The sequence below is a fragment of the Cheilinus undulatus genome, linkage group 7 (assembly GCF_018320785.1).
Source record: "Cheilinus undulatus linkage group 7, ASM1832078v1, whole genome shotgun sequence".
In the NCBI taxonomy this organism is placed as follows: Eukaryota; Metazoa; Chordata; class Actinopteri; order Labriformes; family Labridae; genus Cheilinus; species Cheilinus undulatus.
This window is the reverse complement of record NC_054871.1, coordinates 32,530,404-32,558,271: the sequence shown is the minus strand read 5'-3', so window position 1 is coordinate 32,558,271 and position 27,868 is coordinate 32,530,404. Positions and strand designations below refer to the sequence as shown.

Genomic DNA, 27,868 nt, shown 5'->3' with positions numbered 1-27,868 from the left:
CCAGAGTCAAATTCCTCAGGACTTTTTGACTGTGTCAAAAACAGGCCTAAGAAAGCAATAAAGCTAGCTAAAACAAATACACAGCAAAAAAGATTGATAACCAGTAAATCTCTGAATTATTTTATAGACTCTTGGAGCAACAGTCAACTTTTGGGGGCCTCCAGTGTAACCAGCAGTTAGGGATAAAGGACTCCTGGCCTAGATTTCCATCACCGCCCATTACCAGTTTACAGTCCAACTTGCAACTTGAGAAGCAAGAATAGAGTTCATGTTCAGAAACAATGTCAAAGAATAGATTGTTAGCACTTGTATGCAGATATCTGATTACATACATTTCTCAAAGCTACACTGTCAACAGAGGGGTGCAGATAAATTAAGGTGGATTGCATTTGCTCTTTTATCCCCACATGAGGACTTTCTTCCTTCCCACAACCAATGCCTGCAAAAATCCTGGTGATGATACAAGATTCCAATCATGCACTGGCAGATTTGTCATTAAATTTCCTAATCTTTAAACAAAGGTTATTATCTGTGGGGTTGTCCTTCTTAGTCATACCTTCTATGTGTCATTTTAAAGATATTGTTAAAGACACTCATGCTTGTAGTTAAAGCAGGAATTTACAACTGAACTAAAACATCCGAATAAGAGATGTTCAGACATTTTTTTTTCCTGATACTGATTTCGATGCCAGAGCTTTGGGTATCAGCTGATACCCATCGACTGTGCTGTGGAAAATATTATTTAGCCCTACAGTGAACTCAGAACATGGCTCAACAAATAGAATCATAATCTACAGCCTCTCTGTGACACTTAAAAGGTTTTTCCCTGCTAATTATTAGGAGTTTTGTTCAGCTGATAGCAAATTCTACATATTCTATCTCTAGAGCAGAAACATAACTTGAGGCTGAAAGTGTGCCACGCTCATCGACACAGAGAGCAGGAAGAAAGATGATACTGACACTTTTAGTGGACCGTCACTGTCATTCAAGGTGATTGATGACAACAGGCATTATCATGGACAGACAGCCTACTGACAGTTCCTCACAAAGCTCAACCCTACACATTATGATTGGGAACTGCTGAAAATTAAAAAAGAAACACACAATGCCAGAAAAATCTGTGATAACAAAAGTGGGAACATATCAGGGAGTCTGTGATATCTCTTCACCTCCTCTGAACACATTCACAAGTACATGAGTTTACTGAAATGTCTGTGCAGAAACACGCACAGCTTGTGGAGTGACAACATAAACTGTACACAGCGGAGGTGACTTTGGTTGTCTGGGATGTTGGCTCGTCCTGAAACATATTGGCTTCCCATAGTTTTGAGACCAGAGTGACCTGAAGGTGAGGAAGAAAGTGTGAGGATGACACAGGTGGAGGCAGAGGATGTGCTAGAGAGCGAGCAAAAGGAGAATGAGTTGAGGTAAGATGGGTAAAAATACCAACAGAGACTGAATTTTAAGGAGGAGTTTGGTAAATATAAACTTACTTGTGTCATATTCACATCAAGTCCACAAACAAAATAGCTGCGACTGATAAGCTCAATTTCAGGAGTCAAAGTTTAAAACTGTAGCTAATCAAAATACCATCAGTGTTACAGCGTCACTGAGTGACCCTGTAAAGTGGGGGCTTTACTCAAGTGTGTCCAAGGCTGAATTTGTATTACTTTAGTTTTTCATAGCCACATACTGATGAGGATATTTTCAGAATGGAATAAAAACTAATCCAAAAAAGGCATTTTTGATTTCTGTTTTCAACAGCTGTTGTAATAACATCTGCAAACAAAGTGTGATCAAAGTCTCTCTTTAACACAGACACAAATTCAGGCAAAATACCAGGTCATTATGTCTGTGCACACAGGACACTATGAAGAAACTGAGTGGAAAAGCTCAGAATTGCCAACATAATCGCTGTTGCCATGTTTATAGTTTACATCCCACACATCAGGGAGTTATATGCTCTTTGCAGTCATGTGATTATGATGAGGCGCGAATGTCCATTGGGGGTTAAGAAGTGGGGTACAGCCATTGGAAATGAATGGGAACAGAGGGCAATAGTTCCTTAAAGCTTTAAATGCACCTCTGCACTTTAATTATCAGAAAATTTCTACATAAATTGAGTATGATCCCTATACTTGACAAAAACAGGATTTTTACCAGAGTATAAATGATTTACCTGGCTTGGAGGTGATCAATATCACAAATTACTCATTCATGCAGACCTCTGGTGTTGTCCTGCTAGATGAAAGGAAACAACAGTCTAGAGCAGTGGTTCTCAACTGGTTGAGTCATGGGACCCACTATCAACTCCTCAAGGAGAGTTGTGACCCAAATTCTGGGAAATTTTTTGGTCAACCTGATGTACTCAATATAAAATAGAATTTGGGCCCAAGACAACACAAAAAGTGTAACAAAAACAATGAAACAGGACAAAAAATGCATGTTTTACAGAGTCTCATAGACAATTTGGTGCAGTTTTTTCACAGGCACACATCCGTGACCCACAGAAAAGGGCCTTGCGACCCCCTTTTGGGTCCCTACCTACCAGTTGAGAACCACTGGTCTAGAGGAGTCTAGTGCTGAGCTAAGATGCTAGCTGAAACCCTTTAGCATGTAAAATGCTTTAAATCGAAACAACGGTCTACTATGAACCAAATAAACCTTGTGGAGTAAGAGACAGAGTAAAGATTTGTCATTCACAAAGGGGCCTGTGCAAGGAATGGCTCTTTAATGTAGCCACTGTAGCTAGTTCTTAATTGAGTTCCAGTTTTCTTTCCTCCATCCTTTGTCATTATTTAATCCACACTGAAAAAAAGCCAAACTGGTACCAAATGCAGAACCGTTTGGGAGTCGAACAACTGGCTCCACTGACCTTAGCCAAATGATCTGGATCTCTTAAAAGAGGTTTCTCCTCGTAATGAGCGAGACTGGACAACTGAAAACTATGGGCAAGACCACAGTTTAATGTGCTTAACCATAGCAGAAAACGGACCATAGCAGTGCGAGACACTGCTCATCCAGGCTTTAGATGGAGACTTTCTTAATTCCTGCCTGCTGCCATTTCCCCATGAGTACTTTTAAAACTTTTTCTTTTGCCTTTATATTTCACTACTTTCGGGACACAAAAATAGCTTTAGGATTAAGAATGTTTCTATTTTTGTTCTTTCAACACTTGACATAGTTGTAATCAGCTCAAAGCATGGCCTTTTTGGTAACATCTCTCTATGCAGAAACGCTACTTGCCCCTCAAGGGAAGTTCTCCACTGTTGCATGACAAAAACTGCTGCAAAGATCTTGTATATATCCTCAGTTTGATAGATTGCCCTCTAGTGTTGTCCTCCAGCAACACATGGTGTTAACAGACAAGTAGAATAACAAGAACACTTGTGATGGAAACATAAGGTGAAACAGCAGTTAAATATATTAATGCGCTTTCTCTCTCCTCTCTACTTCCTCATTCAGACAAGTAAACATATGGCATGTTAAAGCACCAAGGAGTATTTTGATTAAGAAAACTGTGATTAAGTTGTACGTATGCTGTGTCAGGCTGAACTGGCATTCCTTCGCCAATGCCATGCAGAACTGCATCCAGCCCAGGCATGTGGACACTGACCTGTAAAAAGGCCAAAATTAAATGATGCCTGTACGTTTTCTGCTGGATGTCTGCTAAAATGTCCTAAAAGTTCGGATTATTTGGTATTCCCAGCGATGGATGTCAGTACTGAGGATATATCTGAAATTTGAAGTCTGCTTCTTCTGTGCTTCTCTGTTGTAACATGATGCCTGCTGGCATGTCTGACCTCTCCTTAGCTGCCCCCCTCTCATTTTCATCTGTCTTCACTCACCACCGATTGCAAGGCTGATCGTTATTACTGACACACAAGGAATCATCATGCTGGTTTGATTTTTCTCAACATGTCTTTCCATGTAGTTAGTCTCATTAAAATCTTTCAGCTTCTGAGAGGGTCTGAAAGGGTCGTCACCATCCGTCGCTCAGCCGCTCGAAACCAACGCCTGCTGTCAAATGAGTGTTCACAACCTTTTTTCAGTTTCGATCCAAACTGTGCCTCAATAGGTCTGGGTCTCTGCTGGATCACACTTGGAATTACAATGACCTGAATGACAGAAAACCCACAGAGACATCCTATGTGCATTATTATTGTGTTACACTTAGTACAATGTTGAAAATTAATTATAAGAATAGCCACAACTAAGGTTTTTTTCTTTTTTTTAACAATTTAGCACCTCACACTCCTAAAAAAAAAAGCTTTGTCTGATGTTCTTCTTTGAAGATCAGCTCCCAAATTCACCAGTTGTCAACTCTGGCAACAGTGCTTCAACATAAGCTTATACTTCCAAAAGACGACTCATCTCTCTCCTTACAGTCAAAACTGTTTTTTGCGGTTACATTCAACTCCACAACAGTACAAAACCACCACTCTCTCTGATGTCGGACGAGAAGGCCAGGCTTGCAAATTCCATTCAAGTTCTTCCCAAAGGTGCACAAGGGGGTTGAGGTCAGGGCTCTGTGCAGGCTAGTCAAATTATTCCACACTAAACAAATCAAACCATGCCTATATTGTCCTTGCTTTGTGCACTGGGGCACAGTCATGCTGGAAACTGTTGCCACAAAGTTGGAAGCATAGCATTGTCTGAAATGTCTTGGTATGTTGAAACATTAAGATTGTACTTCCCTGGAGATAGGGGGGCTAGCCAAAACCCTGAAAAACAAGCCCATACTATCATCCCTCCACCACCAAATTTCACATTTGGCACATTGCTGCCAGGCAGGTAACGTTCTCCAAGCATCCGCCAAACCCAAACGGCCTCATCTGACTGATAAATAGACAAGTTTAATTCATCACTCCACAGAACACATTTTCACTGCTCCACAGTCCAGAGACAGCGCGCTTTATACCACAGGACCCAACGCTTCGCACTGGAGTTGGTTATGTGAGGCTTGCATGCAGCCGCTTGGCCATGGAAACCCATTTCATGCAGCTCCCACCACACAGTCTTTGTGCTTACATTAATACCAGTGGAATAGGGATGGAACCGGTTCTCAACGGGAACCGATTCTCGGTTCAACCAGCATTGAGTTATGCTTCAGAATTTTCCTCAACTTTTAGACGGAACCAGGAGATCATAAGCAGCACTTAATGCTTTATTTGTAAAGACCTGAGCCAAACAGTGGCACTAACAACCAACTCGACAAGCAACTGCTTCAGACAGTGCAAGAAAATCCCCACTGATCGGTTCATCACCGAAACTTTGGTGCAGAAGTAAAGCGAAAAGTCATTCTTACAAATGCAATTGGCCTTGTAGTAAAGTAGAACCAGAAAAGTATGAACAACAACAGCAAGACAGAGAAAAGAGAGGGACATTTTACGTTTAAATAGTAAGCTATTGCTGTATTTATTAATAGCTCAAGGATTGTAAATACACTATTTCAATTTATTTAGATCTCTGAGGATCTTAATTTAAGTGTTCTAAAGTCTAGGTTTCTTTAATCATATATTCTGTGATCCTCAACAATAGAGACAAGCTGATGTAGTGACTTCAACATGTATTGAAATACGTGTCATATAGTGGTCTCTGTGTTGTGATACGTATCTCATCATGAGGCTGTGGGAAATACCAAGCCCTAGCAGCTGCCACTGTTCTTAGCTTTTTCCAGAATGTTACCAGGTATAGTCACAAAGACAAACCCAGAAAGTTTGGCTACATATAGCACTAAATAAGTTTACTACTTAAGTCTAAAACAACACCAGCAGAGTTTGAATGTGATGAAAAATTGCTTGTGTACTTGTTTAATTTAAACATCAGATCAATGGTTTTGCAACAAAAAACAGAATAAAAATACCCAGAAAATCAGAGCAGGATGGGTATTTTTTCATATTAACACAATCTCACAATTTCAAGATTGCATCAGTGAAACAGAAAAGAATATTACTTTTTAGGGTCAATACTATATGCTTCCTTACATACGTACTGTATGAGTAATACAAATGTCAAATTCCATATGATAATAATATTTGAAAATGTTTTTTAAAAGGAACAATGTGTCTAGATTCTTCACAGCCTTCTCTGTTCAAAACGGAAAGTGGATTCCTTGTATCTGAACCCAAATATTACACAAAGGAATCCTGCCCCAAATACAATTTCAGTTAAATAGGGCATGTTTTGGTTTAAGTCTTGTAATGCAGCATCAAGGTGAAATAGTAATATCCACAAGTATCCCTGAGCAATAACTCTGTGTCTGACACACATGCAGCCGGCGGCATGGCTGGCCTGGGATTACAGCGTAATGACATGCTGATGAAATGTTCTGGCCCATTCATTCCTCTCTGTGTTATGGTCTAATGTCCATGTTTTGGCCTACTTCATCCGTCCCTTCCTCTAATCCTGTGCCACTGGGAGCCGCCACACTAGCCCTGTCCACTTCCCGTCTCTCTTCCACTCAGCCTTAATCTCACCATGGTCAAGATTCTGAATGTAGGACTAGGAACTGTCTGAATGACAGCCTTGGATGAAATATGATCTCGTTTGTACGAAACAAAAACCAGTGTGGCATCGGTAAAAATAAAAGAATCAGATCTTGTAACGTGCTGCGTAATGTCTGTTCGTGCATGTGCATGTTTTCCTTCCTGCTGCCCTGAGCCTAAAAACCTGAGAATAGCAAGGTCTGAGAATCTGGCGTAGTTATCCGTAAGCGGTAATTACAGGAAGATTTCTGAGGCAATAATAAGATCTCAAGAAACAACACGGGCACTGAATCTGCTCTCACCGCACGGAGACACACGGAGACTCTCACAGCACATCAAGCCTGCTAATTGTTGATTTATCTGCAAACATCAATATCATTTTCAGGGTTCTGCATTCACAGAAACACATGCACAAAATCTATACGGATAATTATTCATTTGTAGGGCTGGAATGTTTCCTTTTTTGATGCAGGTTAATGAAGAGGGGGTATTTGTTGGTAGAAGCGAGCAGAAGGGGAAGAAGAGTAGTGTCTGTATCTGTGCCATGCCTTCTGAGAGATTAGCTAATGCAACAATAGACTCCTTGTTAAACAGAAGCAAGAAGTCATGCTTTTGAAGGAAAAAAGAAAGGTGGCAGAGAAGAGAGGCACATGGAGGTGCTGAGGGTATAAGTAAAAACTAAAGTAATAAGAAAAGAGAATGCACGTGCCTTCAATCCTCTTGTAAAAACAGGTGACCACACAGAAATGAAAGCAGAAATTGAAGAAGACATGAAAGAAGTAGAGAGAGATTTTTTTGTACAAGGTGACAGATGAAAACAGAAAGCAGAGATATGAGCCGGCTTAGGCAAGGTGATGAGGGATTATACATTTTGACAGAGCCACGGAAGGAAAAGAGCTTTGGAAATGTTTTTGACGAAAGTGAGCCACTTCATAAGAGCACAGACTGAAACCGTTCATGTGTGTGTGTTCATGTGTTTGTGTGCTTGTCCTTGGATGCCTGGTTGACAGCCACACACTCTTATCTTTCTGGCGTAAATCACAAGTGGAGAGAGATCCCATCAACGACTCTGCTGCCGCTGTCCGATGCAACAGCTCTGACTAATAGGACGGCGTGCTGGCTGACAGTAAGAATCACAAGTTTGCTGATAAATTCTGTTAAAAATCCACATGTGCACTGTCATCCCCAGCTCTGCAGGGACTTAAAAGTGAACCACGGCAGGTGACACCAGGTTGTCAGCTCCTGTGACAAAGGCTTAGGGAGAGAAAACAGAAGGAGGGTGGAGGAAAAGGATGAAGAGAAGGAGGAGATGGTGACTCAGCTGCTCTCCCTGAAGGCCTTAGGGAGGAAGAGAAAGAAGATAGGGATGGAGTGGCATCATGCTCCCTCTGCTCTTCCAGGAGTCATCATAAATTTTCACTCTGAAATAAAGGCCAGGGGTCTTAAATAACTCCAAAGGGTAATTTACCCTGAAGAGAACAACAAATTTGAGAGTAAGGGATGAGAAATCAGTGTCCTTAAAGGGGATCATCGTGCCATGCCATCTCACCAATCGTGTCCGGGAGCGATTACGACATCACAGCCTGTTATCTGGCATGCAAGGGGGCCTCTTTAACATCTCTAGGTACGGCTACAGGGGCAGAGTAATTGGGCTCTGCCTGCACATTAAACATAGATCCGTCCTGGCATCACACAGGAACTCAGCACTGGATGTACTGGGATAAAACAGAATTCAAGATGGAGTTAGAAACACACACTCTGCACCACGCTTTAAAAAAAACCCTAGTCCATGCAAACAGAAACAACCGCAGCTACATCCTGACATAGAAATTATTCACAGGCTCTCTGGAATCTGTTTACTCTGCCTTCCCCACATCGAGGCAGAGGAGAAGCTCTGATGAGACAAAAGCAAGAAGCAGTGGGAGTGAAAAAAGAAGATTCTCAGTCAGACAGCTATGGGTGTTCACTATATGGGACGGAGTGAAAGGAGAGCATGCAGAGCTGTCTTTGAAAGAGACGAGGTGGCTCTGACAGGCTGTCATGAGAGCAGACTGATCTCTGATTCTATGATCAATGTTTTTCTAAGAAAAAATAAAAAAAAAGATGAATAATTCATCTTCAACCAATGACAGGCTTGTGAAGACAAGCTGAAGCGTCAGACCCATGCAACACTCTCTCACTGCATCGCTTTTGGCTCCTTTGATGAATTCATGACGTTTTCACGGATGTCCAGGAGCAGATTGTCCTCTTCACCTCAAAGTGTGGCATCAGCACAGATCAGGGATGTAGCTTGTGAAAGAAGTGGATGTAGCCAGTGGTCTGAAAATTGAGGTCAGAGTACAAGTGCCTTAAAACTGCATTCTTGCTAATTTGATGATGTCCAGCAGGTTCAAACTGGGGTTGTCAGAATTCTTCTCACAATAGACTTTAAAACATGGGCTGTAGCTAGGACCCCTTTCAGGGGCTGCATCCTTTGGAGGGCGAATTTGAAGTCTTATCGAGGGCTTTATTAAATGATGCAAACAGATGAATCCTACTTTCCTTGGCTAACACAAAATCTATTCAGTGCATCCTCTGTAGCACAACATATCCTAGGACTCAGTGTTCTCATTCAAAAAAGCAAGTAAATATATATATATGTATAGTGCATTTATTTGATAGGAGATAGAGTAGGAGATTGGGAAGAGCAAGAAAGAAATGATATACGGGAAAAGAGCCACAGATTGGTTTGAACCCTGGCCGTCCACTATGAGGACTCGTCTCCATATTAGCTACAATATATCTACAAAGACTGGGTTCTTTGAAGGGTGCTACCCCTGAAATAAGACAGAAGAAGTCTCATGGAAACGTGGCTACCTTCTTGGCTTGTTGCTACTTGTAAGTCAAAATGGATACATAGCAGTGTGTTCCCCACATCTCATACAAACATGGTGTCCACTGCCTCCAAAATCTAGGGATGACAAAGTCCAAGATACCAAATTTGAGGCTTCACAAAAGAAATCTGCTATCATGGTTAGTGCTTTTGTATATCAGACCATGTATCTTGTATTATTCAGACGCAGATGTGTTTCTATTCACAGCAGCTTGCACACACATTCATAGACTCACAAATGCACAGATTATACTCACAAACATAACCTTTTACTTTTTAGTACAGGCATTCATCTCTATGTATAAAAACAGAGCAGGTACACAGTGTTCAGCTCCTTTACAAGAGTTTGTCCTCTATGATGCCCCAAACAAAAGAATAGAAACTGGCCACAGCAGTAAGTCAGTTCAAAGCAGAGATTCTCAGCAGACAACTTCTGATCAAACACTTCTGACAGGCCTGCTGAATCCTTATGTGAAAAAAGAGAGCGAGGAAGAGGAAAAAGGCGAAGGAGGAAGAGGAAGCACAGTCTGTTAAGCACAATCTCATCACATCCATCTGTCACAGTTACGCATGGACACATGCAGCTGCAGATTTATTAGTTCAAATGATGCAGAAACAACGCAGGGGAGAGATTTTTCCTCAGAGCTTGGACATCCTTTTCCAAATGACAGTCTGCACAAAAACACAAAGCATTTGTGGCAGAAATATGTGGCCTTCTGTCTGAGGCTGCATGTGAAGAATATTTTTAATCCCATGTGAAAGAAAAAAATGCCTATTTCCTGACATATCAAATGCTGCCAAGTCCAATATTCTACAAAGAACAAATATCCAGAGTGGAAAAACCTCCGTTTCTCATCAAACTAAAAGGTCACCTGGAAATAGCCGCGCAGCACCAATTAACAGCTCAATAATGAAGTAATGTGTTACATTTTTTGTCAGCGGGCAGATGGCTGTAACACCTTCTAGCTACAAGCTCTTAAACACTAATGAACACAGGAAGTACAAGATGACATCTCTGACCTCAGAGAGAACTCCACATTATTGAGACATAAGCAAGGAGGAATGCAACCAAGTCCCTCTGGTAATAAAAGTCTTTAATGATGATGCATATGAAGTCTTGCATACCTTGCAGCAGTTACACAGTGTACTGGATGTATTGCATTCAGTCGGCTAGTGCTGCAGAGAACATTGATTGAACATTTTAATAAAGTAGTCTTTAAACTTTTTAAAGTTGGTTCCATTTTGATTGAAAGATGTTGGTAGATGTTTTTGTCTCTTTTGGACAGAACCAGGAAAGCTTCTTCCTGTTTCCAGTCTATTTAACCATGCTAACTTTACTACGAGTAGCTTAAACGCACAGTTTGTAAATTACGACGCCACATGGCTCTCAATCAAAACAATAACACAAAAGGATGAGCAGAGACCAGCACTGCTCATCTCTGCCCATCTCCACTGTTTATTTCCTGATTTGAATTGTTGACTCTTCATCAAAAACCCTTCCATATGGGGCATTTACTAACTATTAAACTGCATTTTAGTTTCTCTATTTCTAGAGGACTTTATTTTTTTTAACACATTATTTCTCTAGTAATATGCAAAGACATCCAGAGCACAACCAGGGTTGTGACAATCCTCCTTCCTGCCATAATGTGCCCTCAGTTGGGTTACTCCCCACATCTACACTTTACTTCAGTCTGTTTTTGGTCCAAATGTGCCTAAAAGTTTGAGCTGTACTGTATTTCACAAGACAAGTGTAGGAGAGGGAAAATCCATCAAAAATGCAAATTGTCAAAATGGCCATATATAGAGTGTGTAAGATTTTGATTATTTGATCAAAACAGGTATCAATATCAAATTTTAATTTTTACGAGAATCACATTAAAAGTTTCAGTTTCAATATTCTGGCAACCCTACACCTAACTTTAAAAAACAGTAAAATCCCTTTAATACTAAAGGTAGTATTAAACAGCATGATCCCTACAATGGAAAAATAAGTCAGATGATAGTTTAGAAGTTGATTGTTGCAAAGCCACCCAAACAATCTCCTCACACAGTTGGAAGCAGACACATTCCCTCAAAGAATCATTTCAAATTAGTAACATCCAGTGGTGTAAATGTATTTTTAATCCAACATTTTACAGGTGATGATCACTCAATGAGTGATGCATCTGGAAAGGTTGAATCTCAGCTTTTATTTCATTCCTCTCCTCTTCCAAACAAGAGGCTGATCACCATGAAAACTGTCAAAGAAATAAAAAAGGGGCACTCTAAAAAAATGTAAAGGTAAATCAAGCAAAGACAAAGAGAGAAATGCTACACGGAGCAGTTCACTCTCATCCCTCAGCTGTTCTGATCTCCACTTCAGGAAGATTGGTTTGATCAACTGATTATCTGATTTATGTTCAGCGGCTGAAAAGGAGATAAGAGTCGGCTTTAGCTCTGATCGTGTGAAGCATAGCGAGAGAGTGGAGTCTGAGGGGTTAATGACTGATATGAAGATGCAGAGAGGCATGAATCTTTAATCTTCATTTAAAGCAATGGCTCACTGGGATATTTAAAATAGGTTCATAAGGTTCAGGGACCAATTTTTTAATGAGGATGAGAGAGGGAAGCAGACAATACCTGAGAGAGATGCATAAACAAAAACAATGACGTAAATCTCTAGTGCAGAAGGAGTCTTTATTATTTGCATGAACAATCACATTAATCTTGATCCAAATGTGTGCTCATATCCAGAAAAAATTCTAATGATTGCTTCAGTGCACAGATACATCCGTGTGAGTCATTAATGCAGTCTTAAATGGCCTCGCAGTGAGCTAGGTTCATCTATACTACATGTTAACTACATTAGAGTCAAGTTTCAGGAATGATGCAATATCTATGGTGAAGAAATGCCACTTTGAGTTGCATTACTCATTTGGGAGTCAGGCCGACTTTCAGTTTGATCATGCATTTTTTTGTTGTGCAAGCCATAGGGAGACACATTGGCTGACAAAGGCCAGATCAGCTGCTTCCCACTGGTCGGATGGATTTCTGATTATTTTGATTGTACAACTCCACACACTTGCAAGTGAGAGCAGAGCCGCTAGCATTTCCCGCAACTTTGAAACTTTTTTCTTCGTAAACTGTCTGACAGCATCTTAAATTATCATGACAACAGTAGAAATGCCTGTTTGATGAGCTTTCCCCGCCTATCATGAAAGGTGAGATTGAGCAGAAAATTTTAATGAGCAGGAAACAGGCCGATATGCGAACCTCCAGCTGACAGCCTTGATGTGCCGTTCATGGACGAGTCAGGTCTAGGAGGCAGCTCTTTTATGTGAACAATAGGAGCCATTTTCCTTTATTACCCTATTAGTTCTTATTAAATACACCTCAGAATAAATGGATGATATTTACCTCCAACTATGCGGTCTCAGGTAGAGCTACTGCTCAATAGTAAAACATTAACGTTTAGACCAGATGTCATGCAAAGAAAGTTTTTCTCTGTGAGATCTATGGTTTGGTTTTATTATGATGAATAAGTTCATTGATACAAATGCACACACATACTGGTCAAAACATTGTTGAATTTGACTGATTCTTTAAAAGCCAGAGATGTTTGGTAGCTGAAAGAATTAGCTCTTATTGCTGTGTTGAACCAAATGATCCACATCAGCAAAAATAGCTTGAATTCCCATCACATTGCTGATATTTGTTTAATTTGGCTGCTAGTTGTGTTTTGCCGGGACACTGTGCATATCAGGGAGAGCATGTTACCAGTTTTAATAGCTATTAGAGCAGTGCAAGCAAGACAACTGATCTTACTTCAACCTCTATCTGTGAGACTTTTTAAGGGGTGGATGTGGCAAGTTAGTATGGCCTAGGACAGTGGTTCCCAAACTTTTTCTTTTTCATCCCACTCATCCACAAATTAAGATTTATAGATAAGCGCTAAACACAGAGTCACAGTGTTTGCTAACAAAAGTCCACCTTTCCTTTTATATTTTATATTAAACATTGTCAACTAAAAGTACAGAAAATCAAGTGCAACATCAAACTTCCATTTAGACTGAAACTTTCAGCTCTTTTTTCTATGTACCAGATCAAGGCAACAGCAGAATCATTATTTACCAGTATTTAATGCTGGTAATATGTAGCAAATGGAGGGATCAGGTTTTTCTCATAATCTAGCAATGTACAGGAGAACTCGTCATAGTTTAAGGTCTTAAGTTTAGTAACTGTGATGTCTTGTGAAGATTCATTTTTAGCCCTGCACTGACTTGGCAAGAATTCTTAAAAACTTTCTATTGGTTTGATAGTAGTGCTAAATGTTGTACATTGACTTTATTACGCCTTCTTGCCCCCCCTCCCCAATCATAATTTTGGGTCCTGCTTTGGGAAACACTGGCCTAGAGTACCATGGGTAGGGTGGGTAGTAAGGTTGCCATGACGCCCTGGTGATGCTGTGGGAGTCCCAAGGGCCCAAAAAATCATTGCCTGACTCTGCCCCCCAAACTCCATCCCTCCTTTCTGGCCCTAGGTTGTGGTACATTGCCCGTGATGAATCCTTAGCAACCTGCATGCCTTAAACTTATGCAAAGTACTGTTAATACTCTTTATTGTGTGTCTCTTTACTTAAAAGTGGGTATACTCTATGGAGGCAAATAAAATAAGTGGGTATACAAAGTATACCTCCGTATACCCAGCACTACACTACTGCCAACAATCATACTGTACAGTGTTAGCACATTGAGTGCCGGTCGTCTTTTGAAAACAATTCTGTAGTAGTCACAGTATTTGGCATTGCTTGCAGGCGCAGTGATGCATTTTTTAGCTGTTTTTCTGAACTATCTGGTCAATTTCAATCTACAATGCACCCTTTTTTGGATGTATCATATTCTCATTGACAGCAAATTGAACTCTGGCACACCTGGAAGAAAATGACACCCCTGTTTACAAGTGAACCAGTTAGTTTTTTTGCTCCATTGCAGAGTTTGTTCGAGCTCTCACACCACCAAAAACCAAAGCACACCATTGTTTCAAATAGACAAAACAGCTCAAGTGTGACTGTCTCCTTTGACTGTGCAGATTTCTCTGAGTGTGTAAATGAAGATGCAGCTACAGGGATCTGAATTTAATTACCAATTCTGATCCAATAACAGGATGTTTTTCTCTAAATCCCACAAAAGTGCTGAAGCTTCAGGGCTGAGAAGAAAAATTAAAAATGGTAAACGTGTGCGTTGCAGCTCAGCCCTACAGAGAAACATGCTCTGTGTCCTGTGTTAATCTAATTTCACTCATAATTACATAATTGAAGAGAGCTGATTAAAGAGCTATCTCGTGTGCAGGGCCCGTGGAGAGATGGTTTGAACGATGTGTGTAACTTGAGTCGACCCGCAGGACAAAGCTGGCTCTGCTCAGATAGAGTCGGCCATGTCTGCCTGGCTCAGCTGCTGCAAATGGGCTTAATAACAGGCTGATACCCTTCCAAGAATAAAGAAATAACATCCCTGGAATGTATACCAAGCGTATTAATATATGTATGAATTCAGGGATAAAAAGTTGTATGTGATCAAAGCATTTAGAGAAACTTTGGCAGTTGTTTTGAAGATGTATTTTTACAAAAAATGCAAATGTGGTTAATGGTATGAGAGTAACGGATGAAAAAAAACATAAAAAGAGCCTTTTAAAAAAACAGTCCAAGAACAGCCTTGACACTTTAAAAGCATAACATCTTTTAAATCTGGTATTTTTTTGTTCAAAGTAGAGAAACATTTTAAAAACTGTGAATGGGCAGACAAAAGTTTCTAGAGATTTAACACAACATAAAAATCTGCCTTGCTGTCTTAGATAAGAGCTGTGCGAACATTTGAAGAGAGGTCACGTTATTTATCTCAAACTGAATCATATTAGAGTGATTTGCTGATGCAGCTGCACTGCGCTGACTGAGGACAGTTTGCTTACAGATCAGGTGTTGTGATGTGTCAGAGGAGACGGTGCCGGTCGTTGCAGGGATCAAATAAGCTGATAAGGATATACTGCAGTACAAATGCCCTTTACTCTGTTTATCTGCTTCCTCCAGCTCACAGCTCATTAGACGATCAGTGGCAGCAATGCTGCTGCATGAATCCTGCGTGTATCATCGCAAGGAAAAGGACAGTTAGGGACAAAGCAGAGTGCACAGTGAGGACAGGACAACAGTGAAGTCATCCCGTAGGTAAACAGTCTGTTGAGTCACGACTTTTTAGAGAACAGTTTTAATTGTTTTAAGAGAGGGAGTTTTTTAGTATTTAACATCAGGCAGAATTAAACTATTAGCAGTGTCAATCATTATATTTTTCCATAATTATCACATTTAAAGAGGGATTCCAAAATTCAGTTTTGAGTGATGAATCAGTCCAGCCACCAAAACAAACCAGAGGAGGAATTTTATTTATGTTACACTTCTCAAGTCTTTGGACCATTTAGAGAGTCTTCACACTGTCTTATTCACAAACTAATTTCAGAGGATGTTATGGAAAATGTCTATCAGTATCAGCTAACCCAGCTCATACACATTCACTCTCTGCTGACTATGACACAAGACAAGACACACTTGACAGACAAACTTTTTATCCTGAAACAAATTTTAAATTTTTAAAAATGCAACCAACTGTGAAGTGCATACCAGTCAAATATGAACTAATATGTCCAAATTCCTTTTTCAAACCAGGCAATAAACATGTTGATCTTTGCAGTGAAAACTGGTTCTTGTAAATTGATGTTGATGGGATTTCCAGGGCTTTGCAGCCAGCTTTAAGTGGACACTGAAAAGAACTACATTTTTCTACATCAGAAAGTACTGCTTGGATTTGAACTATATTTTGATTTGACATTTGAAGTGAGTAATAATTATTAGTAGTTACAGTTCCTATAAAAAGTATTCACTCCCTTGAATGTTTTGCCCTTTTATTTATTTCATAAATCAATCAAAGTTAATGGTTTTCTGGCAAGAGAAAAGTTACAAAAACAAAGTTATGTCACTTAAAGAAAAATGTACAGTATAAGAAAAAATGAGCAATTCCATAATTATTCACCCCTTTTAAAGTGACTGACCTTATTCAACAGAGGTCCAGCCAATCGGTGCTAGTAGTCTCACAATTAGTGAAATGGGGATCAGTAAGTGCAGTGAATGTGTCTCAAGTAATTGTTCTATAAAGACACATGTGTCTGGAAGGTCCAGTCAGTGGTTAATCAGTATTCCTGGCTACTATTACACCATGAAGACAAATGACCACTCCAAGAAATTCAGAGAAAAGGTTATCAGAAAGTGGGCATTGATCATCCCCTGGAGTTCAGTTAAATCCATCATAAAAAAAACTGAAGGTAAATGGCACACATGTAAATCTGCCTTGATCAGGCCATCCTCACGAGTAAAGACTATGCAAGAAGGAGACTAGTGAGAAAGACCACCAAGACACCTGAAAGAGTGGCAAAGAGGAAACCACTGTTGAAGAAAACTCATATTAAATCTGGACTAGAGTTTGCCAAAACACACGAGGGAGACTGTATGGTCAAGCGGAAGAAAGGCCTTTGGTCTGATGAGACCAAAATGCCTTCTTTGACCATCAGGCAAGATGCTAGGTTTGGCAGACACCAAACACTGCACCTCTCCACAAAAACACCATCCCCACTGTGACACATAGTGGTGGCAGCATCATGCTGTGGGGGTGCTTCTCAGCAGTAGGCCCTGGAAGGTTTGTTAAGGTAGAGGGCAAAATGAATGTGGCAAAATATAGGAAATTCTTCAAGGACAATCTTATTCAGTCTGCAAGAGAACTACGGCTTTGTAGAAGGTTTATTTTCCAAAAAGACAATGACATTAAGTATACAGTGAAAGCTACACAGAAATGGTTTAAAGACAACAAGGTGAATGTACCCAGACTTCAATCCAATAGAGAATTTGTGGCTGGACTTGAAAAGGTTTGTTCACGTCTGATTCCTGTGCATCCTAACAGAGCTTGAGCAGTTTTACAAAGAATGGAGCAAAGCTGTAGTTTCCAGATGTGCAAGCCTGATTGAGACCTATCGACAAACTTGGTAAAAAAGAAAGATAATGTTTATAAGTATGTTTGAATTAGTGTTTCATCACTTGAATATATTAATACTGTTTTATTTTTATTATCTTAAAACAAGCCTTTTATTCATACATAAAAAGGATCCCCTCAGGCTCTGCTGTTGGCTGTCGCCAGCATTCCAAATTTTACACTCTGAACATTTATTTGCATGTTACATTTTGTTTTTGTTTTCCTTCTGAGTACAATATATGAAAAATATGAAAAGTATTCATACAAAATCTACAATGAAATTGTTGTAATCCAAGTTTTCTTTTTATTAACATTTAATCTGCACCACTGATGTGAACCCCTTGGAAGGAGAAGTTGTATGTTTTTGGTCTTGCCAAGTTTTGGTTGATTGAAGGAGATTTATTCACATGAATCCATAGCTCACTCAGTCAAAATCAAACAACATCTTCTGTCAGTATGAAGAACGCTATGCAGAAAGCAATCTTTAGCCTTCTTTTCAATCAGGTCATATGACAGTAAAGATGATTCTCTCCTGAGCAGAAGGAGCCTTAAACTCTATTTTCTCCTGCAATCTCAGTCATGACGGTCGATCCGTAGTGGAGATTATTATTTTATGGCAGACCAGCCTCAGTGCCTCAAGCTGCCAGCAGCAATAGAAATACATAAAATGAAATGAGGTGGAGAGAGTGACAAGTATATAAACTCCTCAAATACCCTGCTCTTCATCCTATAACACCACTCAGGGTCGAGACACTTTAGTCTCTGTTCCACTCAAAGAGACGTGACCAAAAACATCCAAACCATTGAGTGAGGGGATATTGATCTTGCATCACCTATATAAAAGCAAAGAGAACTTTCTCTGATGCTATCCCATAATGAAAACAACTCTATGTAAGAAGAAAAAGATGTAGGGTAGTTCTGAAATCCTTTTACTGTAAGTGTGTGAGCACTGCCTACATGCACTCATGAGAATCCTTGGCTCTGCTTTTAGTCCTTATGTAATCCTACGGCCATCTCATCACACATTTTTTCATCCGGAGACCTCAGAACACATAAAATATGCAGCATCCAAAGAGCAAAAACTGTTTTTCTCCCCATCAGCTTCCTCTGTGAGGCTCATGTCCTCCAGTAAAGTCAAACAGAACATTTCGTCTGCTAAAACAGGCCAGATTTGATTAGTGATGACTTATGTGAAACATCGAGAAAGAGAAAGCTGGGGTAAAACCATTAAGAAATGCAAAAAGCAGATTAGAGAGGAGTTAGACAGCCATCATGGTGCTGGATGCTATTGTAGTGCTGTGACAGTGTGTACTCTGCTCAACAATTTATGCCGCAACTGTGTGACTAGAAATCTTTGTAACCTAATAAAGTTTTAAATTATAGATGGTTAAAATTTCTAAGGGGCCTCTTGGGTAAATTACATCATCTTCACAAAGCAAAAACACATTAAATTCACTCTTAACCATCAGAGCACTTCTATAAACCTGCTTTGTCAGTGGGCTCATACAGTACAGTGAAGAAGTCTTTGCCCCCTCATTTCTTTATTTTTTTGCATATTTGTCACAACTAATAATGATTTCATTTATTAAGGGAGAAAGCCATCCAACCCTAACTGGCTCTGTATGAAAATATAATTAAAGACAGCATCATAACTCGTGATGTTTTTTGTCTTTCTGCCGTTCTTCATTTTTTGCACATTAGATGTGTTTGAATCACAAAACCAAAATTCAATCCTTAGAGCAGGTTTCTCACCACTAAATCAGCACCTGTTAATGTGAGGGTGGCTGATATCTAATTAAGCCTTTTCTGACTGCATCCAAATGGTGTGAAAGCATGGCTGCTATACTCAGGCTTCCACCCAAAAGGTAAAATTAACACACTGAGTAGGAAATGCTCTCTCGACAACATAAAATGGTTTCTTATTTAATGTGATAAGCTAAGAGTTTTAGAGAGTGTTTATTTTAAATTCTAATATTATGTGAATTTTGAAATTGTACTAAATTGGGCAGCCTTACAATTAATGAATGCCTAATCAGTATTATGAATTTAAAATGTTTGTTTTTATCAATAAAACTTGACCAGGGTGACCTGAGATTTTTCCCATTTTAAACATCTTATATTTTACCCTTTTTAAGACAAGTTTATATTGGTCTCAGAGGTCCCCAAAACATGCCTGTGAAGTTTGCTGCTGAAAAAAAAACACTCCAGCAATGGGATTTTGCATGTCTCAAAACCCCTCTGTTTCAGCCCTGCTCAGAGTGAGCTGTTTCTGTGTCTGTGGCTTTAAAGGTTAATGAGCTGTCAGACTCCGCCCCTATCAGGAAATGGATGTGGCTTTCCTGATCAATAATACCCAACTGCAGCCACAGGTACCGTACAAACCACGCCCCCTACAAAACATGGTCCCTACAAAACACGCCCACTTGTGCTATTTGCTTAGTTTAAGGTTAACTTAGATTAGTTTAGATAGGCCTTAATTAGCTTTAGGTTAGGTTTAGCATTTAATTTCCACTGGTTAGATTTAGGGGTAGCTGATTGGGGTAGGTTTGTATTTTAATTAATTAGCTTCCTGGGGTTAGGTTTAGCAATAAAATTCCACTGGTTAGGGTTAGAATTAATTTATTGTATGTATTGATGGGGCGTGTTTTGTAGGGGGCGTGGTTTGTAGCGGCTGCGGCTGCAGCTAGACTCTTCTCCTGATCCTCATCAGGGCGGGGCTAACTTCACACATGGCATCATGAGGGGAAAATCTGAGAACAGCTAGTTTCAGCACACATTCTCTGAAAGATGTGTATGTTTGTGTGTGTGTGTGTGTGTTGGGGGGGCGGTTCTTGGGGGGATTGTGGACAGGCCAGGGGCAAATATTTTTGTTAGAAAAGACTAAAAAAGTGTAAATCTGATCACAACATTAACAAGCTGCACATTAAATTAAGAGATAAGTGTTGTGATGGTGATGAGCTGAATAAGGAGTGTGACCTACAATGTCAGGCAACAACCAGTGCCATTGTCTGGTTGATTAGAAGGAGCTGAAGAAGTCCACCAGTGGTCATTGGGCTAATGTCAAATCTAAACACTGACAGTGTATGTATAGGTAGCAACCACAAAGGAGCTATTAAAGCCATAAATAATTAAATCAAATGAACACATTGCAAACATAAAAATAGTTAGAGAGGTAGTCCGCTATAGCTGATGTGATAGGCCAGTGTCATTTTGTCTTATCAACAGGCAGCCACTGCTCTGAGGTAACCAGGTCATCCAACTGCTATCGTCACACATGTCAAATGAAGCAGCCATGTTTTCAAATGAATGACTTGTAAGACCCAGATGCTTTCTAAGCACCACATTAAGGCCCAAGCCCCGTCTGAGTGTCTATAATGGCATTACAGCAGTCAGAAAGCGGGAGGACGGCCAGCACATTGGCCTGTGATCGTTCCAGCTGGACAACTTAGCAGAGACAGCTGACATATCAGCATGTCTGCAGGTATCTGACTTACACTCTCCTTTTCCTCCTGCACTTCTTCACTGCATAGAACCTCGCTCCTTGCTACGCACTGCCCTTACCATTGCCTTCATCCTGCTGACAACAGATGCATCCCTGCTTTTAGTGCCCTCATAAATACTCCAGAGTTGGAAAACAATAAGAATGGCCATTGGCAGGGTAAAGGGATGGTAATTTCACTATTGAGCCTGGCTGACAGCTTTATGTGCGACAGAAAGGATCAAAAAGCGAAGGTAAGTGTAGGTGTAGTAATGGACAAGACTAACTGATTTCACAAAACACTCTGACGGCCACATAGACCCGTCAGCACACTTTTCATTACTGACGCATAAATCTGACAAACAGAGAGGCTAAGTGGCACCTCGGGTAACATTAAGAGCCGTTGTATAATTGCTTTTACTTCAATGCCTGCACTTTCCTCTTGATTTTTGGACAGTAAAAGCTGCTGTGACTCTCATCAGGCTGGCAGCTGTCTATGATACTCTGATGATGTGCTGTATGAAAATGTCACCACAAGACTGGCAAGATGCTTCCATACAGTTTCAGTAAAAATCAAACAATGTTAGTACCTGTTGCAATGCCAGAGAATGTAACAATAAATTCAACTCTCAATCCGATATGGATCACAATACATGATTTGAGGTATGACTTTAAGATATGTGTTTTTGTGGGAATTTGTGCCCATTCATTCTGTAGAGCATTTATGAGGTCAGCCAAACAGGTGTAGTCAAATACTTTTGTAAGTATAGTGTAGATGAAGGGACAGTGCTGTCAGTGTCACTGTCACTGTACTGCTGTCATCCAAAAAAGCTCCAAAAGCAGATAGCAACCTCTTCTGATAATAAAAAGTATTATCATATTTATTTTTGTCAGATATATTCAAATTGTCCATTCTTGATTTTGGGATGTATCATTGCATCCCTACATAAAATGGCAACGAACATAAAAGACATTGGCACTAAATATAGAGTAATTCCTTGTTTTTAATAAAAAATGCTGAAAACTTCCAGACACACTTTTATGTTAATTAAGATTATCTTCCCATTATCTGATTTTTGGTGAACATATGGCTGAAGATCTGGAAACTTTTAAAACTTTGGCACTTTGTAAAATTCTACTCTCTGAAATATTACAGTTTTTATCCATTTTAAAACACCTGATATTGCAAAAGTGCTGAAGATTTTAAATTTACACAACCGCAGGCTCTGTACTGTTCCATGTTTTTAAATCAATGTGAATTCAGAAAAATCAAAAAACATGAAGAATTGTTTCTTTTTAAAAGAATCATTTTTTGGCTTTTGCCAAGAAATTGGGGGTTGGTTTGGGAAAGGAGCCACAAACATGCCATTACAAACAATTTGGTATTTTTTTAACCCAAGAGATCATCAAAAGGATAAAAAGGAGCAGGAATATAACAACCAAACACTTAAGTGTCCATCTGCTTCAGCTCCAGAGCAGAATCCTCTTTAAAAAATAAGACTTGAGATGCACATAGAAAACTAGGGCTGATGCTGATGTTTAATATAACAAATAAGCAGATGCCAATACCAATATTTTGGTCACTATTTTTGACAAAAACATATCTTTATTTGATGTAGCAGTCACAGTCAGAGTCACTCTGATGTTGGCCTAGGTGACTTGGCCTAAAATCTAATCCAAGATTTTCCTTTAAAAAAAAAAAAAAAAAATCAGTGTATGATTTTAAACGATTTTTTTCTTATCCTTGTTTAAAAAACACACACAAATGACCAAAAAAAGGAAAAGCATGTTTTTATTTTATTTTATGAATTAAATGTATCAAATACCAACTGAATTTTCCTCTTGGGTAAGAGCAAGCTGTAATTTGGTCTCAGAAATGCACCTTTTTACTGCAAAGAGAGTTTACATCAACACAGAAAGGCTGCAATTATTTGCAGAAACCTGTGGTGGCATACATAATTCATGTTTGAGCATAACATGAAAAAAAATGTTTTTTTATTTCTATATGTTCAATATTGTGTTGCTTCTATAAATTTAGGTTGCACTTCTGTAATGCTGACCTTATTTCCAATTGGGGGCGTTCACAATAAAAGCCCTTAAAAATATCAACAGCTACAGACTTTTATTGTGAAGGAATTGTCGGAAGTAGCCTTTTTTTCATTGTTCAGCTAAGTTTCTGCAGCGGTACCAGTGACTTTCTGCAAAGTGCAGCATTTACAGCTGCATCTCTTCAAACATCTCTGTTTCGTTTAACACCACAGCTCGCTTCTAGGACTGAACATGGAATTAAGCGAGTCAGGAGTTTAAACACATTTCAAACTGTCACTGCAGCGTTGAGCTAAAAACAAACCAAGGAGACCCAACTTGTGTTAAAGCCCCAGACAGACCGACAGATAGGCTCTGCAAAGCGAATATGCTCCTTATTATTACAGACATCAAACTAAGAGAGGAAAAACACAGGCTTAACCTGTTTACTGCATTACAGTTTAAATACAGCAGCACGAGTGGGTGACGTTCAGTTAGTTATGTGGCTGCTTTTACTGCTAGAGCAAAACTTACTGCTTACGGGCCTCAAAATAAACCGTTTCCCATCACTTTGCTAGCTAGTGGCTGCGTCGTGCCTTGCATGGGCTCTGCGGCTGAAAGCACCAAATTAAAAGCTGGTAATGACGGCGATGCAGAAATGCATTCCATGGCATAATTTTTACAATTGACAGTATTGATAAGAGTTTACTGCCCAGTGCTCACCACTAGATTTCAGTGTTATTGACTGCTTTAAGTGTGTGTTTGATGGATGTAGTGGTCTTGTCAATTCTGTAGTGAGACACACTTTTGCCACTCGGCTGCATGTCTTTGATTGAGATGTTGACACACGTTTGCCGTGCTGCTTCCTTTAGTTGCCACAGCTTTTAAACAAATATTGCAGCATGCTGTGGCGTGTTCGTGGTCCGAAGCTGCAAACCTGAACCAGGTCCACACAGCTGACGAAAATATACAGTTCTTATGGGACATCACTCAGGATTTGTGCCGGTAGCCTTGCTGTTATGTGTGCGTCTCTGTGGGGAGGGTGTTAACTACGGGAGCCCCAGGGGGAGAGAAAGAGGAGCACGGAGGAATATTGGGCAATCTAGATTTTTTTTTTTTTAATCCGTCCTAAACAAAAAAATTTGAATTAATCAATAAAACCGATATATTGCAGAGGCCTACTCTGATGACCACTCAGCGGTCACAGAGTGTCAGAAAATAGAACTTTTACTTAACAAGCACCTTAGCCCTGCTTAATGTAAAATATCCAGCACTGTGTCTTTCTGCTTCACTGGTATCAAACACTCTAAGAAGCTCACTGTGGTAAAAGCCTCACTTCATATGCACATTTGCTCTAATTATTCTATTTGCCATACTAAACACTAATTTCATATTTCTGTCTTACTCAAATGCTGTAATTAGTTGACCCACTCACTTTAACTCAAATACTGTAGGAAGCTCACTGTGGTACAATTCCTCACCTCATATGTACATTTGTACTCATCGACTATCTTATCTACCTCATGCAAATCTGCCCACATCCCTATGTGCATATTTCATACTTCAGATTATGCCTAGTCGGCATTAAGGTTATAATAGTTTTGGATTTTTCATTAGTTTTTATTTCTATTTCGTTTTCACTTTCTGTGTTCGATATACTAGAAAAAAACACTAACAAAAGCTTGTGCATATTCATTTTTTTTCTATAAAACACAGCTGTTCTTTGCTGTAACTTCTTGCAGTTTTTGTTCTTGTCCAGGCCAAAAACGAGTTTTACAAATCTAACTTTAAGTTTCAGTATAACTTTTGATTCTAGATTTAAGTATAATTTTACTTTGGAAAGATTTTCACTGCTGTGTAGAAGTATGTGTAATTTTTCTTTTGGTTAATATGGGGGGATTAAATGTAAGGGATGTCTCATTTCATGTGTCTGTAAACTGCTACACGATATCTTGAATTTCTGCAGAGTTAATGAAGTATCTATCTATCAAGGATTACCAAATGCCATCATACAATTGATTTGGCAGAACAGATTATGCTGGTAACTGACATTTTTCATAAAAAATAATCTGGCTGATGTTGGTGTATCGACGTTATGAATGCTAAAACGATGCATTGGTGCATCCTCTTGAGGCACATACTCCCATTATTTTTTGTGTGAGATTTTCATGCACCTGCGAGAAAAAGTCTGGAATATTTAATGTAATGGTGAGTAAACCGAAATATGCTTCAGTCTCACATAACAAAGTTATCATTGTAAGGAGTCTTTATAAGGAAGATGTATTTCAACAATGCAAGAAGCATAACTTCTCTTCATCTGCATAATTTGTATAACTGTTGAGGAGAGCGTAAAAAATGACTATCTGTTACTCATGAGATGAAAAACGGTGTTGAAATAGTACCTGAGGGATACGCTGGTAACCTTACAGCAAGTTCGAACCCTGCCAGGGATCTTTGTTGCATGACACCCCCTCATTTCTCTACCACCACCTTTCCAAAACAGGCACAAAATGCCCACAAAAATCTTCTAAGGATATGCTACAGCAGCTGCAGCAATCATCAATTCCAGTGCAAATTAATTTCTTTCTGTTTTGTCTTTAAAACAGGAAAAACAGCTGTGCTATCTCAAGTGTAAACTGCAGTGAAATTTATGTTTTATAATGAATGTAATGCATGCAAGAACTCTCCAGACAGCAGAAAAGCAAAGTCCCTGACGAAGAGCGAGATTAAAGTAAAACTGAAGTCAGACCTTACATATAAAAACCCGCTTACTCCTCCAGCTGCGCTAAGCACTGAACAGAAGCACATAAAGGCAAGAGCAGAGCTGGGAGAGGGCTGAGCAAACACAGGCAGGGGCTTAGATGTATCACACCGACGACAGGCTCCGAGCCTCTCACACTGAGATGACTGCAGGGATCGATCAAAGGCTGCCTTCCCCTCTCTAGCCCACGTTTAGATCATTAAAACCTAATTGAGAAGTGGTAAGAAACACACACACGCACACAGAGGAAGACTGAGTGGCTGTGCTTGCATGGATACACAACCTCAAGGATGACAATAGGAAAGCACAGCCGGTGTGATAAAATGAGTCTCGATGTCCATGTGAGTTAGAGAGCAAATCGATCAGTTGAGACTGCACCATGAGGGGAAAGGGGCGAGGAGATAAAGTAGTGTCAGGGTGATCAGAGGGGGAGTCTCACGTTCAGCAGGTCATCTGTTAAGTGGAGCCTGATGAACGCTCACAGGAAACTGGATGAACGCATGCAGGGGCAGCAAGTGAAAGTAACACATCAGATAAACTGCATGTGCATCAGTGCAGCACAAAGTGTCACACAGCAGATCGAGTGGAAAAACAGACAAGTGAAGGTAAATATGTGTGTGAAGTTGGCTCACCCAGGACTAGAACTTGCACTGTGCTCCGTCCACATCTGTAAGCCTGGAGGAGGTGCTCTGGTCACTGCTTGCCGTTTGCTCCAGCTGAGTCTGTGCAGGATAATGCTTCTCCTCCAGCCTCTCCAGACACTGAGCTTCCTCCACCTCCTCCTCTTCTTCTTCTTCTTCCTTCTCCAGCAGCAGCAGCAGCAGCAGCAACAACAGTGGACTGCGTTCACTCACCTTCCCTTCTCTTTTCTCCTCCTCCTCGATGAGCTGCCGTTGAATTATCTACCGCCTCCTAAATGAGCTCCCTGCTCCCCTGCTCTCCTGCTCTGTGTAGTGCGGGCAGCAGGAGCTCCTCTCCCAGCGGGCTCCCGGCTCTGAGTCTCGGAAAGGCGGTGAGGGCTGCCACCGGCGGCGGAAGGCAGCTCGGACTAACGGAGCTCTCGTTAGTGGATTGCATGTGTTTGAGTGTGCTGGCATTTGTGTGTATGCTTGTGGGATGTGAAGCGTCGCGCGCTACAGCTTGTACGCGCGCTACAGTGTGTGTGTTTGAAGGAAGACCTGGCTGCTGTTCATTGGGGCTCATCTGTGCCTCTCTCTCTTTCTCTCTCTCTCACCGTACTCGGGCTGCTCAGTGCTGCTTTCAAATCCAGTGGGAAAAGTGGAAGACTAGATCTCTACTTTAAAATTCAGCTCGTGGGTTTACACGTTTCCTCTCCGGGGACAATGAATGAAAACATTCAAGAGACATAAATGATTAAGTGATAAATATTTAAATAGAATGCTTCCGAGACTGGTTTAAATTTACCACAGATTTGGCTAAAAATCCAAATCATTTAACAAAATTAATGCATTAAAACACTATTGTATCATTCATGTTGCTCTCTTTCTAGCCTTCTTATATTTTGTTAATAATCTCGACATGTGCTTTATAAAAAAAAATGTTTTATCCTTCTTTAAGTGTTTGATTTCATACGTTGAACCTGACAGGCCAGATGGAACCACTCATAGACGGCGTTTGGGAAAGGGCTGAGCCTTTGAAAAAAAAAAAACTCGGAGGGTGATTGGATGAACGTTCTGTCTGTCACATCTTTATGGGCCAATCAGAGCAATAAAACAAGTGACGTAGCCTACCGAGGTCTGTATAATGATTAAGTCATGGGTAAAGTTTATGAATAAGTAACTACTCAGTATGTTGCATTACTTTATTCTCTATTAAGTTATTATTAGCTTCTTGGTTCAGTATAATGAGAAAACTTACACTCTCACTATTAACTATTTGTTAAGTTGTAGTTAGTTACTCATTTTTTAATGGTTTACTAGAAGATGTATAAACATTAATTAATGGTTAACTAGTAGAAGGGTGGTCTTTTGTTAATGGTTAACAAGTAGTTGGATATGATTTAAATAATGATTAACTTATAGTTGACTAAACTTTCATTAATGGTTAACTAGTAGTTAGATAGGCTTTTGTGAATTATTAACCAGCAGTTTAACCTGACACGCCAGATGGATGTGTTTCACACATCCATCTGGGAAAGCTTCAATAGGAGACGTTTGAGAAAAGGCAAAGGATTTG

The 27,868-nt window shown here is 39.9% G+C and overlaps 1 protein-coding gene across 1 annotated transcript in view; it reads right to left on the bottom strand.

The window, feature by feature from the left end:
* Positions 1-26,772, bottom strand: part of lingo3a (leucine rich repeat and Ig domain containing 3a) — a 65,042-nt gene extending 38,270 nt beyond the window's left edge. The window contains exon 1 of the mRNA XM_041790815.1: positions 26,305-26,772. The gene's annotated coding sequence lies outside the window, so the exon portion shown is untranslated. The remainder of the gene's footprint in view (positions 1-26,304) is intronic.
* Between the last annotated feature and the right edge of the window lie 1,096 nt (positions 26,773-27,868).